Source organism: Cuculus canorus, chromosome 16 (assembly GCF_017976375.1).
Source record: "Cuculus canorus isolate bCucCan1 chromosome 16, bCucCan1.pri, whole genome shotgun sequence".
In the NCBI taxonomy this organism is placed as follows: Eukaryota; Metazoa; Chordata; class Aves; order Cuculiformes; family Cuculidae; genus Cuculus; species Cuculus canorus.
The window spans coordinates 13,138,238-13,155,905 of NC_071416.1; positions in this window are offsets into that span (position 1 = coordinate 13,138,238).

Here is a 17,668-nt window from a genome sequence, read left to right on the forward strand (position 1 = left end):
CTTATGATATAGAGGATATTGATTCTTCCCTCATCAATTCATGAGCTTCTGGTCCTTACGAATCAATTTTCTTCTTTCCACTGGTGAAGCTGCAGTTTCTGCTCTCCCAAATGTGTCCTCTAGCTTTAGTCCAGTCCAGTCTTGGATTACTGCCACCACTTGCACTGATCATGGTTACGTGAGGAATGATTAGACAGTAACTGCATCACTAAAGATAACTTTTTAAAAACATAGTAATTTTCTATTACTTTAATTTGCTGCTTCCCTTTCACCCCTTTCTGCCACTGCTACATCCGTCTTTGTCCACTGGTAGTTGCTTTCCCCCAAACGTAGCTGATAGATTCACAGCTCTTCTAGCTGAAGGGCTAGAAACCATTCTTTTTCAGGTAGACTGCTGCATACTTAGAAGACAAAATTAACCAACTATTCCCACAAAAAGCTTTCCTTCTTCCATTTGGATGTCTTCCATTTCACAGTAAGGTCTTCCACAAACCTTCTCCCCCATCTGCACTTTTAGTGTCTCTAAGGAGTCAGAAGGAAATTTAATGGTCCCACTTCACAACTCCTTGGACTTCCCTCTGACTATAATTCTGTATTTTTAAGGCATAATGATAATACATAATTGGTGTACTGAACTTACAGTCACAATGAAGTGATGTATATGCTTGCTCTTCAGATGACCTACTCTGAATTATAGTGTATATTAGTTTTCTTTGTACCAAGACCGAAGTCTTTAAACTAAGAGACTGTTAAGCGTGTAGAATTTCAGACTAACGCATAGGAAAAAAACCCATAAAATGCTCTTCTTGTTAAAATTACAGTTACTGTACTGTTCTGCTTAAAATACTGCACAGTCATAAAATTCAACTTGAAAATTATATGATCAGTCTCAGAGCAACTGCCATCAACAGTTCTCCTTGTCGGTCCGGTACAGTTCGAGTACTGATTAAATTCTACAAAGATGGTCAGAAATGACGTTTCAGCGTTGCAGTGCTGGGCTCTGGGATTGCTTTGAGGTTGCAGGTAATACACAGGCCAGCAATTATTAGTGTTTAACTGAATGACATTGCAAGTAATGAGAAGACACTGTAACTTTAAAAGAATAATTTCTTTAAAGGCTAAGAGTGACTGTTATCATTTTTTGTAATTCTATATTTATACCAGCTTACTCCTTAACCATGAGCCACTCTATTTAATAATAATGGAACTGCTCAGACAGCAATTTACCAATGTGCTTGAGGCCCTGTCAAACCACATGGAGTGATGCCATAATCAAATTCATAATGTCTTATCTTTTTCAGATAAAGTAATCATCAAAGGAGTGCTGGCATGAACAGAGAAAAAATTCAGGGCCAGACATGCGCTAATGTAGTGAGCTGTGACACAAATTGGGCTGTCCTTGTTTTGCCTTTCTTCTCTATCTGTGTTTCAATTTGGTCTGCCAAGGAAATGCTGCTGGCTTTGTTTCATAGCGTGTTTTGAAACAAAGGAGCTTTATAAAGGAGAAAAAAAACTTTAAAGGGTTAAAATTTCAGAGTGATTTGTTGATGCCCCATTCCCCTCCTCTTTTTTTTCTTTCAACACAGTTATTGGCTGTCATTATAGAGAGCAAATCCACAGACTTGAGATTTTCAGTTAAATCAATAAAATATTATTTTAAAAATAGAGTTAAGTGCATTATCTGTCCATTACTCCATTATGGTTTGCCCTCAATCATGGAAGTGAGACAAAGGTTCCCACAAGGCAAATCACGTTTGTAGTTAACCTAAAACAGCTTTCCCATATTGGAGAACTATTTACAGTCTCTTCTGCTTGTTAATTAAGCACATGCCTATCACTAAGTATATTAGTAGTATTGCTGATGTCAATGGAATGATACTGGGGTTAACAGCAGTTGCTTATGTACATAATATCCATAAAGAAAACAAGAAAGGCAATTAGTGTTCAAGGGCAAGAAGAATTAAAAGATAACTATTTTTGATCATACAAGGGAGGGAAGAGAAAAAAAATCTGATTTTTTTTGTTTGAGAGGGGGTCCAGCTCGACAGCTAGCCAAGTCATTACAATGGTTTTTGCCTTTGTGGGTTTTTTTCTTTTCAGATTTATTCCCCTGACATTTGGCCCAGAACAACTTGAACATCCCATTGATCAGCCTGTGCGCCTCTTCGAGTTGTTCCTGTTTTAAATATTTGCTCAGGCCTTGATGCTGCAACTCATTTGAATGCTCCAGTGATGTATAAGTGTAAGCAGAGCAACCTCAGCTCCCACAGACGGCAGGGAGAACGGCAGCGGGTGCTCCGCGCTGCTGAGGAGATCTGAATCCAGCTGCAAGGCTGTGTCCCTGTCAGTATGTTAACTTTATATAATTAGGAAATGTCTGTATTCCACAAATGTATTACAGAAACAGTTAAACCATCCACTATTTACATTCCCAAGGACTTCTGCACCTGTAATAAGGAAAGCACACACAAGGCAAATATTTTCTGTCTTCTTTTCAGACACCATTACATTTGATTTTTGCCCCAGAAGTGTAGTTGCCCAGGGTTTTATTTCCTAAAATGAATAATCCTTCTTCAAAAGTTGCAAAAAAGTTGGATGATTAAGGGGCCCAAGTGTAGATTTTAAAAAATGTTATCTTTAATCTATTTTAAGATATTTAAAGCCCACAAGTGTACTATTCTGATGAGGGGAAAACACACAAAAAATCAGTATGAAAATGTACTGCGACACTACAGAATACTAATCACTCCTACACAGAGAGTCTTCATTTTATCTGCTTTTGCAGAAGGTTTTTATAAAGTCAGATTTAAGAATAACTAAAACCCAATACAACTCAAGGAGACAAAGCTTTGCACTTGAACAAAGGAATGTTTTCTCAAAAAATAACAATGACGATATGGTTTGTGCTTTTATAGCTGCGCATATTCTAGATGATGGATAGATGATTACACAATGAGAATATATAGTGAGCTGAATATGCTCTCCATTAAAAAAAATGCCAGGCAACTGAGCTGCAATGCAAAATCATGTCATGTGACTGCTGGCAGATTTGGCTGAAGGATTGTATGTATTAGGCTTGCTCCTGCTCTAAATGATGGCCAAGCATCATCTGTAATTCACCAAAGACATAATGATCCTTCTGTCTCTAAAAGTTTAGGAGGCAGCTTCTCCCTTTCTTTTGACCTAGAACATACCAAGACTTGGATGTCCTGTTCCCTTCACCACAAGTGGACTGGTTTACCATAGACTCTCCCCTTTCTTGAGGCAAGGATTTTCACCCCTTTCCTTCCACCTCATATCCCCTTAGATATCTTCACTGAGTCTGCTGTGACTTTATAGGGCACAAGTTCTGACGCACTCCTTGGATTCCTTGGCACTACCAGACGCCAGAGTTATTTGAGCACCAGTCCTTGGAGAATGTGCTCTGGTTTCCTGCAGAGGGCAATTGGCATTGACTGTAGTTTATGAGAGAAGCACTATAAAGTTAGGAAGAATGAAAGATCTAAAATAATTTAGTTCATAAACTTATAAAAGAAAGCAAGTGTGTTTTGAGTTATTTTGATGAAATTTTAATAATGTGCTCCTGTATCACATCAATACTTTATCAGTGGGTTTTTATGTCAGTCGATCCTCTGATATTGTGGACAATAAAACCATCAAAAGCTTTAGAAGGATTTTTTTAACTTTGTTGTTGTTGGTTTTGTCGCTGTTCTTGTCAATGACAGAGTTTGGGCATCAGATAAATGAATCTTCATTATGGGGGTGGATTGACGGTATTACAGCAGGAGCTGTGGCCAACCTGGCTCTGTCTCAGCCAGCTCTTGTCTACAGCAGGATAACCACATTTGTGCTCTCCTGTGCTGTGTGGAACCACTGCTATCTCATGGCTTTCTATGCTCCATCACTGACTGTACTAATTTCTTCATTACATCCTTAAGGTATGTTTTTGCAGCACAGTTCACTAAAGCTTTTCCTTCATTTTGCTTTATCCACTACCATCCATCAGATGAAAAGAAAGAAAAGAATTTATCTTCATTTGATTCTGAAATATTTTACTCATACATCCTACAAACTGGCTTCACATATTTCATGGTATCAGCTGCTAAATTCATAGGACAGAGTCCTTACTTGCTTGGAAAGCTGTAACACACACACTCTGTCAAATAAATGAGGTTGAGGTAGGAGAGGGGAAGGAAAGCTGTGTCACTAGTTCCCATCTATTGAGCAGAGATACTACTTCATGTGCACTAGCTGACTTCTTCCGATTGTAATGTTTGAGGAGCTTAAACAGTTACAACAGAGAACTATGGTGGAACAATAAGTGACCTATATGTATTTGTTTATGTAGGAAGGGTTGTTTCCCTTGCACATATTACTAAAAACATGGTCAGCAAAGCACTGCGAGAGAGATTCATGCTTGGTTTTGGAAAATTCTGTCTCAGCACGACAAGCTCACTGCATGTTGGTTACCAGCAGAATTTAAACAATCAGGACAAATCATTGCCAGTGATAGCAACAAGACGTCAATCCAACAACCTTGAGAACATCATTACAATTTTTCACACATTTTCTGACTTTTTGGTGTCTAAGTGAGGTCTTATTTCTCTGCTGAAGTCCTTGGGGCTACAGAAAGCGAAATATCAAAAACACCTACGTATTTCCACCTTGAGCAACAAATAAAAGCAGACACAACAGAAGAGAAAGCAGATGGCCTTGCACGTGCCCTGAAGAAGATCCTCCAGGTCACATTTTGTAGGTGGTGAAGAGAATCCATTTCACAATGAATCACACCTCCTGTAGACATTGTCTTCCTTGTGCTTGTGTTAACATATGCCGTGTCGCGCCTTTTCAGTCTGATTCCTAATGTTAAAACTGCTTCATTTATATAGAAACATGAATGATTAGCATAAGACATTAACAAAGCGGAAGTTCTACATCTAATGTAGATTCTCTTCAGTCAGTGGAGAGAAATAGGATGCATCTGACCTATTTTAGATGCCTACCATAAAATAATGTTGCATCGCACAATCTTCTTACCACTGACATTAAAGGAAGTTGTGATGAGTAGCTCAGACAGGGATTTCAACACTGTGGATGTCTCGGAGTAGGTGAGACAAGTCCTGCCCACAGCTATGTGGGTATTGCCTTAATGAATCACAACCACAGAGACTTCTTCAATATTTTTAGAGATGGTAGAAATCTGATGTTTTTTGTTTCCTGGAAATACTTGAATGGAAAATGAATGAAATGAAATTCTGTGGTATTTTGACAACATTTTTTCAAATTTGCACTAACATGAAATTCTTTTAGCTTTTTGTTCATCAGAGAGTGGCATTTTGATGTTCTACTTTGAGCTCTGTTCCATGCAGAAATTGTAATGATCCTTTTTGAATTCTTAAGTTTTATTTCAAATGAAACAGTCATTGGAAATCAATGTGTTATTCCTGCTGGATTCTTCCTTATCACAGAGAAGAGATTGGACATGAAAAATTTTCCTTCTTTGAATGTCTTGTTTCTGGATAGGATGCTGCTTGGAGAAATTGGTGTCAGAAACAGATGGTCCTTACACATAACACGTTAAAGTGTTAATGCAACTCCTGGATTTTGCTTCATGTTTTTTTTTTCTTTTTTTCCTGAGGCTCAGAGCTACTAATGAGAGAAGGCTTTTGACGCTCTGTGTCCCCAAACTCCATTTCTGCTCAGGCCCAAAGATTTGTGACTTCTCTCTTTCTCTGCTTCAAACATCTTCTAGAGGCAGCAATGAGCCCCTTATTTCTATCCAGTTTTTATTTAACTAATGTTCTTTGGAAAAATAAAACTTAACTCTGTTAAGATTCCCCATTAATAATAAGGAATATGTCAGCCATAATGAATCAAGTTGCAGTTCGAAAGAGCTTCCACTGCTTTTCTACTGCAGCAGAGCCCAAATCCTGAGCCACATTGCGTTGCTTCTCTTGGCCAAGATGCACCCAAACAATTTAATCAAACTACTGAAGAATTCTACAGCTGTCATGTCTCTTCTTCTCCTTCAGTGAATAAACAGCCAAAGAGACATAAGACTACTAGTCCAACATTAAACACGCAGAATGCCTTCCTTCATAGGTCTGGGCAAGTGGGAGAAGTTTTATATTAAAGTAAGACTACACCAGCTGGCTGATGTCCAGAAGTGGTCTCTGGGGAGAACTTTATTAGTGGTAACTAACCATGAGTACCCACAGCCTGGCAGTATTTAGCAGAATGTTGGCAGACACACTATATAGTACTGATAAATTAGTAATGATAATTAATTAATAATAGTTTGCATCCACGTGACATTCCTTGCTGCAATTTACTTCTTGTCCTGCTAACCCTGGACATGAAGAACAGTTTATCTTCTAGTGAACTACCTCTCTGTAGGCTGCTTTTGCATTTGAGTTTGCTCAGCTTGGGATCTATGGGAATACCTAGACACTTGTTTGGTTCCCTTTTCAGTCTTCTACCTGTGTAACTACCTGTTCTTGCCTACCTGTAGAACCTTGCACTGCTCCTCATTGAATTAGTTTGTTCATTCCATTTCACCAGATTGTGAAAATCCCTTTACATTCTCATGTCTTTGTCTGACGTGCTTGCAGCTTTTGTTTTAGTGTGTTCTCATCACCAAAATCAATAGTGAAAATATTGACTAACACCAGATGAAGGATTGCACCCCTCTTGTTATAGCATTCCAGTGAACTGCTGATCATTACTCCCCACAGAAGATTTTATCACTGGTTTTTAATTCATTTTATAGACCTAGGTTATGTTTTCCCCATTTGCTTTTGATATAGCATATTGAACAGTGATTAATGTCAATGAATATGGAATCTACACCTTTTTTTCCTTGTTTGGAGCAGAGCCGGCCCATCAAGAAGAGATGGACCAGGTGTAAAGTAAGCCGGAGGAATGCAGAGAAGGGAGAAAGAAGCAGGACATCCTCCTTTGATGCTGACAAATCCCTGGACTGGCTTAAATTCCACCCTTATCTTCTTTTTTTCCACTTAGATGCTTATAAAAATGTATTTGGTAGTATATTGTAATACTTGTCTGGCAATTCAAGATGATTTACCTCTTATTTCCTGGCTCCCCTCACCCTCCTGCCCCCAGTTAAAGACTAGATGTTAGGATTGACCTTTTTCGAACATCTGCAACTTGATCTGCTCTCCATAGAGGGCAATATCTCCATGGTACCTACTAACAGCTCTCAGATTGCTTTAGTCAGTTTGTAACACACCCAGGTATGAAATAAATCAGACACAATGCAGATGAAACATTTAACTGATCTCTAATTGCTGTAGCTGTAGGATCTCAACACTAAGGGATGGAAAAAATGCACTGTCCCAGTTCAACTACTAATTGATCTAATCCCTCTCTAGATCTCTACCTTGTAATTTCGTTTGACTGATGTTAATTCAAGAATCTTCTTTCCTAAGTTTTAATAAAGCTTCACAAATATAATATCATGGATGTTCTCCAGACACAACCAAGTCACAGATATCTGTGTGAATTGAACCCTCTGGTGGTGAAGGATCTTTAACAAGAAATGTAGCCCATAGCAAATACAAAACAACCCCTCTTAGACTAAGCATGATCTAAAGAAGCTTAAGTTACATGTTTTATCTCATGCTTGTGATGAGCTAAAAGGTGCAACTGATTATCTCAATTCATTCATATTTACGATAAATTATTAAGATGCAAGAACAGATTTGTTAACCTGACCATAAGATTTACGAAAACCAAACCAGATCTATTACACATCAATAGGATGTTTATAAATTTAAACACAACTTCTCTTTTATTTTATAAATAAAAAAGAAAAACTAGAGAAAACCTTTTGTGAGTTTAAACAAAAGTGATCTTTTCAGGAAAACACTGAAGTTGTGTTTGATCAATGGGAAATACTTTATCTGACCTGACCTGAAATATTTCACTTCATTTTTGAGCTCCTTAACTTGTCTTAAAGCAGGTTCATTTTTTAAACATTACCTGAACTTTTACATGGAAAATGCCGATTTGAAAAAAAAAAAAACGTTCAATAGGGAAAAATGTCAAAATGGAACTTTTTGACATTTCTGAAATAAACATCTTAGATAAAAAATGTCAAAATTAAATGTTTTGACATTTTGAAAAATGTCTCCCTTTTTGAATCTGAAACTTTACCAAATTTAAATTGAATTTACTATTTGTCTAGAAAATAAGAATTGCTTGCGTTGGTAGTTTTCCCTGAGTAAGCAGCTAATCTTCTTGCCAGGTTAGCATTACAACATCAGCCAAGCAACTGTACAGACATATATTATAAAGCAGTTCTTGCCTTTCCTGCAGCTCAGATTTGGACTTGTTAGTAGTTCTCTATCTTCACTCTTGCACTTTACAGTGTCCGACTTCCAACCTCACAAGCAGTTCTGTGGTCCACAAAGAAGGTAAGAATGAGAGAAGTGATTATGGTTTAAAAAGTGAGCAAGTTCCCATTACGTTAAAATTATATTTTTATTTAAAAATCTGGAAAAAATATGAAAGTTCATTCTGGAAAAAAATAGTTTATCCCTTGAACAGGAGGAAGTCCATAATTCTGAATAAGTTTTAGAGATTGCTATAGCTAATTCCTTAAGTGATAACAACCCTTTTTAGACGAAACTTATAGCATTCCAAAATAAGATCGCAAGCTGCAGTGAAGTAGCGTCCTGGAGTAGTTGGTGCTTGCACTGCATTTTTGGGAGGTTATAGACACTGTATGCTAGCCATATTAATTACGCATAATTGTACAAAAGTCAAATCTTATGGTTTACTGAAAAAACAGTGTTTTACTGTAGCTGAAAAGCTTCAGCTGTGAAGCAGTTACAGTTCATATGCAAGAGTGGCTTTTCGCAAGAGAAGGAATTTCACATTCACTTGATTTCACAATTTCTTTAGCCAAAGCCCAGGACGATGCTATTCTAATAGAAGTGTGAGATGAAAGGAAACTCTGCCAGGGAGCACTAAGCCCATCTCCAACCAAGACCCAAAGCATCACGTAGATGTCAAAATGCTGAGCTCTAGATGCCTGCCCCCTTAGTGGGATCAACAGCCCCAAAAGAGGAGCCTCCAAATGGCAGTCAAAAAAAGGCAACCCCTGCTAAGGAGAAGGGTCTGCCTTCAGCTGTAGCCCTCTCCAGGCTCCTCACTCACTGCTGGTGGCTCATCTCAATTTCCATGTGGGATTAGCTGTCTGGAGCACTCTTTTAAAGGTAATTACTCCAGTCTCCCTTCTTCCCCCTTACAGTAAGGACTTGTGCTATCTTTTAGTGTGAGAGCGATCTGGGAATAGTTCCTTTTCTGCAGAGCCCAGTGGTGAGGATCTTCACCTCAAAGTGGAGGAGATGTCCAGGGAAGTGGGTTGGAATCCCTCCGAGCAAAGAATGAACTGGATCCACAGCCTCACCAAGTTAGCCACAAAGCAGCTGAGTAAAGGGGACTCCTCTGCTGTTGTTTTTAACAGACAGCACTGGTTATCACTGCAATAGGGCAGGCACACACCGATACCTACTGGATTTTAGGGGAAGCAGGTAAAGGAATGGCTTGGTTTAGAATTCCAGAGCAGTTGGGATGGGTGACAGGCGCCTTGCTTCTCAGCCTCACAGAGACGGATGCACACATTCCACAAGAAAACTGTAGACATCTAGGAAGTTCCTGTCTTTTTGACCTTGAAATCTCCTAGTTGGAAGGCAGTTGAAGAGGGCTTTTGGTGAGCAGAGTCTGGATGATGTGTTCTACTCCAATGTCCCTTTTTTGTTTTGGGATATAATACATTGGAAGTGAGGAGCTGTACAGAAGTACGCATTGATTTGGCAAAGGGGCTGTTGGGGAAGTGTTAGTTCAGCCTTGTGGGGGCAGGGGAGGCTGCAGTAACACAGCTGCCTGGCATAACGGCAGAGACCCACCAGCTGTAAGAAATTAATGACTTCCCTCAGGAACATTATAAGAGTTTGAGGTGGAGGAAAGGAGTGGGTTTCTGCTGGCAGTGATACCTGGCTGAAGGATTCTCCGGAGAGGTGTTAAGGCAAGTGGAGTGGGCTGAGCAGCCTCTCTTTCAACTCCTTCTTATGCTCTTTAGTTTAGAGAAGACTTTCAGTGCTGAGGAAGAGGCAGAGTATGTTTAATATTGACGCTTCCATTTCACAACGGAGTATAGCTGAAGGTGATTTTTACCTCTCTTAATTCTGACTTCTTGCCCTCTTCTAAGTATCTGGGGGCTTTTTCTTTGACTCTTAGAGGATTTCTTAACCCTGCTGGTTCTAGTTTAAGTGGTGCTAGGATTTCGTGTTTGTTATTAGCTAACTTGAGGATATTGGATAATGTGAGGTTATTAAAAGTTACCTATCACTTAGATGAATGGAAAAAAGTGTGTCCACTGCAATAACTACTGTCCATCGCTTGGGCTGAGCTGATCCCTTCTAGCCAGGGTTCAGCCCCCTATGTTGCCATGTGTAAATTATCTACCTAAATGCAGCAAGCTAGCAGAGCTGCTTCATGCTGAGTCCTGAATTGACACCAAAAGGGAAGCTTCCATTGAGACTAGAAATATAAGGAAATTGAGCAGACTGCCCAATAGTGCAAAAAGTTCTGAAACCACAATGGATATTAAATAAAACAATTTTTTTTTTTTCCTGCAGGCACTAAGTCAGTGTTTAAAAATACAAACATCCAGATAATTAGAGGAACTTCAAATCTGTCTTCATAGTGTTTCAGGCAGGATGACATTGTCAGCTATTCTATTTTGTATTGATTCCCACAAAGCTCAGTTATTCCCAGCCTTCCATTTCAAATGCAGCACCTTGTTTTCCTGTATCTTGAAGCAAAGAAATTAGATAAAAACTATTGATTAGCAAGGCACAGAGGGGAGTGATGTCTGTAACCTTCCTTTGTCTTGCAGCTCTGCAGCTGAGGCAGCAGTAATAGGATTCTGTGCGAGTGCGGCTGTGATGAGGTCACACTGCTGAGAAGGGAATGAAAACACTGCAGTCAGCTAGATCGCTTGCTTCTCTGATAGTTTTTGATATTGTTTGTCAAATTGTGATTTGAAGGTTATTTCTCTGGAGGCTAAAGTTGCCTCGCTTCTCTTATGCACTTGGCTGGACTTTTAAAAATCAGGCATGCTTATCAACACCCCCTCATCTCTTAATTTTCTGACTCTTATTGGGAGCCAAAAAGCAAGTCTCCCCCAGAAATTTTCCATCATTATGAGATTAGAGCAGTTATTGGTTGCAATAAGTTGGGTTTGTTTGTCTCTCTACCTGTTCTTCCTCCCCCCTTTATCACTAGGGTGCTGCAGTCATTTTCAGCTCAAAACAAGTTCAATAAACACTTTCAAGACCTATGAGCCGTGAAGGGTTATGCTGATTTAGTACGCGGTGGCGTATCATTACTCAGGAAAGAAATGAGGAATTTCCTTATTTCAACTGCTTTGAGAAGCAGGCAGTTCGTGACCTACCTAGGGCAACTGCAAAGCTGTGCAGAGAAGTTCAGAAACATGAATAATCCTTTCTCATTTTGCGTGGTTTTTACCGTTTTCATTCTTGCATTGCTTCATAGCAGTGAAACAGCTTGTTGAGGTGACAAGGAGGAAACTGAGGCACAGAGGGTCTATTGACTGGAAGAGTGTGTCAGCTGGTGTCAAGTATAGGATAAACCCTCAAGATTACCTGTCCCTCAGGACTCTACTTTTGGTGCATGAGGCAGGCTGCATTCCTCTCTTCCCACAGAGGAAGAAACCGCATGGGGCATGCAATGTCTTCCGCTAATCAGACCTTAAGGGTTCTTTCTCCCTTTGATAATCTCCCTTGCCCTAGTTTTCCTCCCTTAACAAGACACTGGAAGATTGGTGTGGAGATAGCTGGCTAAGAAAACCCTCCAAATAAAGCTTCTGGAATTGCACGGCAGTAACAGGCTGCCTTGGCTGTCTGCGACTTACAGTGTGAAAACATGTACGTCAGGTCAAACTGCATATTTTGAGGTTTTATGTCCCACCCTCTCAAATAAGTGATGTGGGAAAGAAGTCTTTTGGAAAAACTCCTTCCCCGGGCTTATTACTCTGGGGTTTTCTGTGGGAAGCAGTAAGACTTTCCCATCCCCTCCTATATCCCACGTGATGCTCTGTGATCATAATATGTGGAACTATCTCATGCTTCCAAGAACTCCTCCAGTGCTGAACAAGCACTCTACTTGTTATTCTTTAGCCTTTGTTCTGTACGGTATGATTCTGAGGATGTCATTCCTTGCCTCTTGTTTTATTCATCCCTGTGAAGAATGTGATATTTCCTTTCTCAAAGGCTGTTGTGAAAACTTTTAAGTCCCCTACGAGATGGAGGGTGCTATAGGAGAGCAAAGCACCTGGCTGTAATTGATTTGTTTGCGAGGGAAAGCTGATGCTACTTTAGGGGCTCTCCATGCCCTGACTAATCTGCTGGAAAGACTTTTCTCATTTGCTGTTGCTGTTTGATCTCCCTCATCTCACATGTGGCTATGTTTTAAGGTACTGATGAGGAAGCCCCAAAGGTTAAAGTAAGAGCTGTGGGTCCGCTACCTCCGGGCTGCTCACCGAGTCACCAGCGACTGGACAACTAGAACCACACAGTGCCCCATGAAGTACTCGCCCTCTGGCTGTGTCTGAACAAATGAAACCGGGTCCTGTTGGTCCAGGGCTGCAGTAGGTATTCTCATTAGCATTCAGCATCACCTGTGTGTTCCCAGAGAGGCACTGAGAATGGAGGCTCAGAAAAAGAGATTAGAGGAAAGCAATGAGTGGGGGAAAGGCTTGAAATCGCATTATTCTTTAGAAAATGGGCAACTGCGATGTACTAAATAATACAAACAGCACATTCTTTAGATCTCTGGGGAAAAAGCTTGGCTGAGAGATCTTTTTTTTCTTACCCTGGTTTGTTTCAACGGGTAAGCATTGTCTTTTAGTTCCTGCTTATCTTTTCATTTGTCAGATTATTTTCCACTCCCACCCAAAATATATTGCTAAATATGACTTACGAGGGAGGGCATGTGACTTAGCAATCAACCCGGCATCTGATGCTATAAAGAAACGAAGCCCCAGTCCAGAGCAGTGAGTAAAGTGGCACATGAGTAGGCATCTTATGATATTCAGACAGAATCTGGCAAGCAAAAAAAACCTGCCTCTACCCACAAGATTTAGGCAGATATTATATTTAATTTCTTAAATATTCTTGACTGCTCTTTGGCATGTTTTTGTGGTTGGTCATCTATCTCTTAGCAAGATCTAAAGGACTCAGCCTGTTGCAAAGATAATTGTTTCCTTATTCCAGCCAGCATCTGCTCAGGCAGCTGAGCAGCTCATCTGTAAAAGCTGACAGGTTCGGGTAACAGCCTGAAAATCCTACCTCTTGTGCTTTTGTGGCGTGCAGCCTTGCTGAAAATCTGTAACCCTGTGGTGGAGAGTACCCTGTAAAAGAATGCAGTTGTGCTGAGGAGGAACAGAAAGGGTGAGCCAGGTGCTTAAGGAAGTAAACCAGGAGCAAGAAAGGTTTGATTATCACAGAGAAAAAGATTGCAATCTCAGTTTTCTGTGTTTTACTCTGACCTCGAATTGCCCTTCCTTCATATGAAATGCTTGTATTTTCCCCATATATTATGTTAATCTGTTTTATTTTACAAGGCTATTTATCAACAGCCTGTGTAAGTCTTGACTGCCAATTCTCCACGTCTGCGATTAATGAAGAACCATGTCCACCATTATTTTAATGGCTTCTGTGATCTGTAACTCCACACATCTGATGTTGGTGCCAGTTAGTCTTCTATCCTGACATTCTGTTCTTTTAGCAGATGGTTTGTCAGGAGCAGTTATCTGAAAGTCAAGCAAGAGTAAGAATATCTAGCGTTGTACAGGATGGATAAATGCAACCTCTGGCATTCTCTGACGCGCAGCCCTCCCGCACCCCTATTTCTAAGTATCAGCCAACCTTGTAAACAAAGAGAAATAATGCTCTGATTGAAGCCAGTGAGGGATTTGTGTACAGGGTAGTTAGAGGACCTGGGTCATATGTTGCTATGTTCTGTTACAGATTTCTCTTTATAGTTCTGTCGCTAAACAGACATTTTCATTTCCAAGTGCTTTCTTTCTTTTTTTTTTTGTTACCCTAAACTGCCAAAATTGGAGCATATGACATAAGAAAGGAAGGAAGTTTTGTTTAATTTATCTCAGATTTATTTTGTGACACTTCCTGGATACATTTACCCATCATATTATTAAACCAGACTTTATTTTCTGGAGGCTAGAGCTTCGGCTTTGGCTACATCTTGATAAGATAGTAATTTAAATGTCAACATGCTGAGAAATTGGAAAATCTTTCAGGTGTGTTTTGCAGGAGAAAGTTCAGAACTCCCCTCTCTTCTAATAGTTGGCCTGGGTTTTTTCAAATATATAATCCTATTTTTCCACTCATTTGAAATGTAAACAGAATTTTTGCAGCAGACAGGAATCCATTGGCAAATAATATTTGGTTTTGGCAATTTGTTTCTTTAATTATGTTGATAAGTTTCCTTTATTTGGCAGCAGCACAAAGGAATATGCTCTTGCGTGCCTTTGTTCTTTCAGGAGGAATGGAGAAAGCGGGTCTTGTTCAGAAAGAAATTCTCCCAACTAGTCACGTAATTCTTGTAATTCACCCCAACAAGTGATGAGAAATCCCTTTTTCCCCTCTCCCCTGGTAAGCATGACTGGCTATGATTCGGAAAATGGGGTTTTTTTTTTGCTTTTGGACAAACCTTGACTGATTCAGGACAAACCAGATTTGTACAGAACTCCAAGATGTAATCTGCCTCTATCTCTCTCAGTTGTCATGTGGAAGATGCTTATCTACACGCTATTTGCCAGAATAAAGGTACATAGTTCAGAGGTACTGGTGCACCAATGCAGTATCTGACTTCAATTTGGCCATTGTTCACAACTGGGAGACCCTAAGCTGAGCCCGAAGCTTTGAATGTGCTTTTTAGAAATGATGACTTGAATATAAATTTTGCACCTTGAATCCATCTCCGAAACAATGGATCATCCAAAAGTTGTTGCTCGGTTATCTGGATGTTTTCTAGAAGGCTGGATTTTGAAAATTCATAAGCTAGTCTTTACCATTGCTCAGTTTTGCAGCAGTGCACACACCAGCTTGTTACTTCTGCTTCCTAGGGAAACAACAGCCAGAGATTTTGGAAAATACGAGTTAAATCAGAATCTTTTCAAACTTCATATGTATTACTTTGCCTCGAATACGAGCCAGAAGGTTGCCTGTATAGACTTAAAATTTCATTTCCTTTTTACAAAAAAAATTAGTATTTGATTCCTCTGTTTTTCTTCATTTTCATTGCGAAGGATATATATTTATAAATCTATTTAAACTATATACTCTGCTTTGTGTTTTAGGGCAGATATTTTAGGCTTTGGAGAGAGGGAAAAGTGTGTATAGGGTGCTTACAACCTGACATAAAAACATCCTCGATAGACTCAACAGACTGAACACTTGTGTTCTTGGCATTAGTGATCGGATGGAGACATGGAGTTTTCTGCCTCCTTTGTCTTAGTTTCCACATGCCAATAGCACTGTCTCGTACTCTGTGTACATCCCAGTGCACCGACAGTGATATTTCTGTTAATGTTTTCAGCAGGCAAAGGAGAAACCCTGAAAATAGTAAATATGTAGTATGTAAAATGTCTTGCTCTCCTCGGCTCTGCAGACTAGTTCAAAATATCTGTAAAGGGCATTTCATGTTCAGAATATCTGAATGGCCCTTTATTCTGGAAAAGGAAGAAAGAGCAAAAATGGATCAAGTGGATGAGTTAAATGCTTTCTTCGTGACTGAATTTTCGTAGTTTTTCCTCTGCTGTATTGTTCGGCTCATGCTTCATGCAAATATACCTAAATCACTGGGCCGGTGTTTAGTTAGCTCTCTTAGCCATATTGACAGGGGTGGGGTTGGTTTGATTTTTTTATTATTATTATTCTATACCTGCTTAATTGTAGTTCTTATGAAGAAATGGAGAGAGTCATAAAGACAGTAACACAAACCATTCCCAAAGCAACTATAATGAGGGAAATGAGGAGAAGAGTTGGAGAAATATTTATATGATTTGAATTTTCTATCAGTGTTCCTAAAAATAGAAAAAAAAATTAAAATGAAATACTCAGATGATTTGGTAGTGAAAGGAATAAAAAGAATTGCAAACATAAGAACGAATGTTCATTTTTATTCCAAGAAGTAGTTCTTGGCAGTCTTCAGGAAGCTCTAATAGACAAAAAGTAGTTTTTATCCCACTTGAGCATAAATCAGTGTACTAGACTAAACAATATCTGTTGTACAATGCACTGAATTCTTTTGTACAGACGGTCAATTAAGTCTGTAGACTTGACAAAGCTACATAAAAATATATTCAAATGACTCAGCAGGTGCCTTTTGTACACTGTGGACTGTGTGTTCTTTCTAGGATGCGACACACATGGTTTTCATCAGATTGCAACAGTATAAATTATATAGTCAGTGATTCTATGAGAATGCATTCACATGCATATCATGGCATCATAATACTAACAACCTGGATCAAATTCTAGGGATACTTCCTGCAGATTCCTTCCCGGGACTTGAAACCATCAGAGAAGAAGCCTCTGATGTACCTAGGGTACAGATGGACTGGTTTGGTCACCTTCTGACCAAATCTTCTGCAGCAAAAATAAGTGGTGCATGACGAGACCTTTCAGTAGCATTCAAGGAGAACAGCAGTTACCTAATTACTGGTGTGATCATGTTAAAGGTTACATTAGTGGGTACCAGTGATGATTGACTATGAAGGCAATGGCATGAATGAAATCATAATTAGTGTAGTATGACTTAGGTGTTGTATTAAACATCTGACAAAAAAGTGGTGTGCAGTTGGACTAAAATTGTGTATGTATAATTTAATATAGAACAATCCAACTTTCAAAAGACAAAAATAAGCCTTACATTATTGTTTACCCCTTTTAAGAAGTTATGAGTTTACTAACTAGGAAAGCGTGTGCTTTCAAACACTCAAGATGTGTGCTCTGCTGTCTTGGAGGTGCTCTCGACAGTGTAGCAGTGTTTGATACTCAGCCCACTGGATTTATCTTCCTGAATGATATGCAGGGTGGTTGCTTTCCTGTAAGCTTACCTGCTAGTGAGAATGAAGAAATTCAAGTGGAGCAGCAGGACAGTGGAGGTCCTCCAAGCTCATAGAGCTTTTCAGGCAGATGATAAATTGGGTTTGGATTTCCACTCATTGGCATGTCTAGGAATCGTTTGAGAATTCTGTGCACGTGTTACATATATGTGAAAGATCCACTATTATTGAATTAGCGGAAAATCACCAACATTTATACTGTTTAGGGGTTGCAAACATTTCCGTCAATGCTAAATGGGTGATTTTTCTTTGTTATGATATATGCAGTGCTAAGATGTCATCTAATGTCTGCTATTGATTTCCCTGATGCCTTCTTTAAACTGGTGATTACAGCTGCATCTTCCTTCTTTTATAGACTTCAGTGTCTCATAGTGAGCTCTAGAGCCTATGTGTTTTTGTCTGTGTGCTCTTCTTGTTTCTGTTCCAAAATTGCAGTACGACAGAATTTCTAGAGATCTGGCATGTGAA